This window comes from Macrotis lagotis, chromosome 3 (genome assembly GCF_037893015.1).
Source record: "Macrotis lagotis isolate mMagLag1 chromosome 3, bilby.v1.9.chrom.fasta, whole genome shotgun sequence".
Lineage (NCBI taxonomy): Eukaryota > Metazoa > Chordata > Mammalia > Peramelemorphia > Peramelidae > Macrotis > Macrotis lagotis.
Window position 1 is genome coordinate 297,832,271 of NC_133660.1, and position 4,698 is coordinate 297,836,968.

Consider the following 4,698-nt stretch of genomic DNA (forward strand, 5'->3'; position numbering starts at 1 on the left):
ACACTCCGGTGTTCTGCATCCTAAAGAAATCTGGTAAATGGAGACTCTTACAGGATTTAAGAGCAGTGAATAATGTGATGGAGCCCATGGGGGCATTACAACCAGGCATGCCCAACCTGTCCACGCTGCCATGATGCTGGGCACTAACCATGATTGACTTGAAGGACTGCTTTTTCACAATTCCCCTAGCTGAGGAAGATTGCAAACACTTTGCCTTCTCTATTCCCACCATAAATCGTGGGGCACCTATGCAATGATATGAGTGGGTCGTGCTCCAACAAGGAATGAAAAATTCTCCTACAATCTGTCAATGGTTCCTGGACCTTGCATTGCAGACATGGAAACAGACACACCAGGAGGCCATAGTCTATCATTACATGGATGATATCCTGATCTGCACCCCACAACCCCTGCCCGGGGCCACTTTTCAAGACCTTGAAGAAACCCTGACATCTTATGGACTCATCATCTCCCCAGAAAAGATCCAGAACACACCCCCATGGAATTATTTAGGAGTACAAGTCATGGAGGAGTGGATTTATCCACAAAAGCTCTCTATTAGGAGCAATGTCAAGACTGTCAATGACTTGCAACACCTCTTGGGTGACATACGGTGGTTGAGAATCTTTGCTGGCATAACCACTGAAATGTTACAACCCCTATATAATTTGCTCCAAGGTAAAAAGACTATCATGGGACCATGTGACCTATCCCTGGAAGCTAGGGAAGCCTTGGGCCTGATAGAGAAACAATTCTCCTCTGTTTTCCTTGATTGCTATGATGAACCTTCCCTATCCACCTGTATGTTTATCATAAACAGGAGGCCTTGGCTATAATAATTGGACAGCAAAAGGAGGAGTCGCTCGCTATTTTGGAGTGAGTTTTTCCCACTACCCCATGCCGAACCACAACACCTTTGTTTGATTTTCTGGGACTTTTGGTCTTGAAAACCCGCCACCTTGTGCATGTCCTGGTGGCAATAGATATGCATTTGCATATCAAAAGCATGAACAAAGAGTTCCTACAGGAGATTATGCTGAAACATCCCATCTTCCCCATAGCCATGCATGACCTGCCCGTCTCTCCTCATTACCCCGCTAACCCTCTCTTCTCTACTACTCTCCCTCTCCAAAATAGAAAGCTGTTTCAAGACCACCCCATTAAGAAAGCCGTGACTGTATTCACTGACGCAAGTCATAGGACACAGACTTATGGATACACTTACAAAAAAGGACACGACTGGGTAATTAAGACTTATACAGGTAATGGGTCTGCCCAGCTTTTGGAACTATTGGCTGTGGTACAAGTATTTGAATCATTCTCCACTCAGCCATTGAATATAGTCTGTGACTCCTCCTATGTTGTTGGCATCCTAACCCACTTACCTTATGCTCTGCTCAAGGAACAAATAAGGTCTTCGGTCTCCTCAGCTCTCTTTACAATCCAAGGACTTTTGCACCACAGAAACCACCCTTATTGGTGTACACACATCTGGAGCCATACCTGCCTTCCTGGACCATTTACTGAAGGGAACAATATCATTGACCGCACTGTGGGCCAACCTATGACGGCTGTTGCCACTGTGCAGTCCTTACATCAGCAGGCCCTTGCCTCACATTCCTTTTTCCATCAATCAGCCAAGGTCTTGGCCAAAACCTTTGACCTGCCCCTGATGCAGACGAGAATGATTGTTGCCTCTTGCCCTGACTGCAGTAAAACTGCCCCCCTGCAAAAGGATGGAACCAATTTGCGAGGACTGGAGCCCCGCCAAATATGGCAGACCGATGTTACTGATTTCCCACCTTTCCGGAAGACTGAAGCACATACATGTGACATTTGACACCTGCTCAAAGGTGATATGGGCCACAGCTGCACCATCTATTAACTCTAAGCACTCTATCCAGCACTGGTTACAAGCCTTTGCAGCCCTGGGCATTCCCCAGAGTATCAAAATTGATAATGCCCCGGGTTATACCTCAAAGAGGACATTTCATTTTTTCCAATTGTGGGGTATTGAGCACAAGTTAGGCACCCCTTATAATTCCATGGGACAGACATTGAGAGGGCTCATCAGGATGTTAAGAAATACTTAGCCTTGTTCTTAAAAGAAAAGGGGGGAATGGGGGATCACCACATAACATAGTGAGCAAAGCAATATATGTATTAAACTGGCTTAACCCTAGGGACTCCATCTCAGATAACAAGCCCCTCTACTTTCATTTCTCAAAAAATGCGGCACACTTTGCCGATGTTGACATTTCTGTCTCCATTTTTGACCCTAAGATTGGCCAGTGGGGCAATTTCTATCGATTACTAACCTGGGGACAAGGGTATGCTTGTGTTGTTTCAGGTTCATCAAAACCACAGTGGCTTCCTACAAAGTGGGTAAAACCTCACCTGAAGAATGATACTTCTGCTGGTGCTTGCACTTTGCCCCACCATGGCTCTTGTGACTCATCTGATTCCAAAGCATCTACAACAACAAGAAAATATGTGGCTCACACTGGCTAAGGCTACAGGACAGCAACATATGTGTATCTCCCTGAAATCAGCTGGTGATCCCTTCAAAACATGCTTCATAGGGATCCCCATGGACCCAGGGAACAGTAAACAAAGACTGGAAGGGTATTATGGACCATTAAATGAAACATGTAAAAGCTCTCAGCAGTACAATTCCTGTGTATGCATGTGCGATAAGCAGCAAAATTATACCTGGCCATCCCTGAAGAATAGTTGTAGATTAAGAGCTATAGTAGAGGCCTTAAATATACCAACTACACAGGAACCACAGGAAATAAATCTCTTGTGGAGCGTCCCCCCTGGAATAAAAGAGAATATCACTCATCTCCCAAACTGTAGTCTTGTAAGCACCCTACAACTTCATAATGCTACAGGAGCTTTAATATTTGGAGGTATAGAGTATTTTAAAAACGTGTCTTGGACTTCCCCACAGTGGGAACAATACACTAATATATCAGGGCATTTTCAATATTGGAATTTATCAAAAACATCAGAAGGGGGGCTGCTTGAAATACAAACTGAGGGAGCGAAATCATTACCCCCTGGAGTATTCTTGATATGTGAAGACAAGGCATACAGCTCTATCCCATGGCGTCCTATAGGAGGACCTTGTTATCTAGGCCATTAGCACTAGTGTCCACACCATACCTTAATTTCTCCAAAAATCCTAGGAAAACAAGGAGCATTTCTCTGGCTTCCGACTGTAATGATAATGTTGATTTTCTATCAGTATCGGAAGCAATAGCCAGCTCCTTTTTCACACCAGGGGTGATGGCAGCCATTAATTATAATACCATGAAAAAACTCACATGTGCAAAAACTCAGGCCAACATTACATCCATGGCTTTAATGGATATAATTGCGGATGTACAGAACATTCGCAAGGCTACACTACAAAATAGAGCCGCAATTGATTTCTTGATTTTATTACATAATCATGGTTGTGAGGATTTTGAAGGCCTATGTTGCTTCAATATTTCAGATAATAGTGTCTCAATCTATGCTAAAATGAAAAGATTACAAGAAAACCTGGATAAAATAACAGTACATGAAGATTTCTTTAAGGATTGGTTAAAATCTTTAGGATTACCTGCTTAGCTTTTAGTACTTATAAAACCTATAATTGTAATTGGCTTAATGCTTGTTACGTTTTTGTTGTTCAAACCATGCAACCTTTTGTGCTGTCAGATCTCTAGAAAACATGTTCTCCCAGGCCTTTAAAAGAAAAGGGGGAGATATGATGTCTTGTGTGTTTCAGGCCAAGGGTTATGGAGGATAGCCGCAAAAATAGCTACATGCCTTAACAAACAAGATGTACTCTACAGCTTAGATAAGGAAGTACATTCTGCACTGTTTTGTTCTCAAAATATTTACTTAAGACAAACACAAGGAAATGTATGGTATGCATGTGATAAAAGTGCTTGCGAAAATTCTTATGTAAGTGATTATGTAAATGAAGAGTATAAAAGAATGTATCCTGTGAACAATAAACGAACCAGCTTATTCACCACATTGGTGTTTGTCTGAGTTCCTCTCCCAACAGACATTTTATAATCAGAGTGGAAGATAGTAAAATTGGGAATGAGTATTACTTGAACCTTACTCTCATTGGTATTGTTTCAGAGAGAATTTTATATATACATACGCATATATATATGTATATATATATGTGTGTATGTGTATATACAGAGTCGGATATTGAAATCTATCTCACTATACTAGGAAGTAGAAGGGGAGGAGATTGAATGGAAAAAAGGAAGATAGAGACTGAAGAAAGTGAGGAGAGGTCAAGGGAGGTAAAACACTGGTGGTGAGGAAAAGAGTGAAAGGAGAAACAGGTCAAGCAGGAAGAATAGGATGAATGGAAATAAATAGCTAGGAATCTAAACTGTGAGTATGAATGGGATGAAATCCCTCATGAAAAGGAATGGATAGCAGAGTGGATCAAAAACCAGAACCTGACAATATGCTGGTTATAAAAATTCATTAACCAGAATCTTCCAATATGTTGTTTATAAGTAACAAGGTTTCACCTGAAATAGAATTAGTTATGCTGCAATTGGGGTTTTTAAAACAATCAGGGATAGCAATCCTGAGATCAAACAAGGCTAAAGCAAAAATAGGTCTAATTAAAAGAGATAGGAAAAGTAACTACATATTGCTAAAAGGTACCATAGA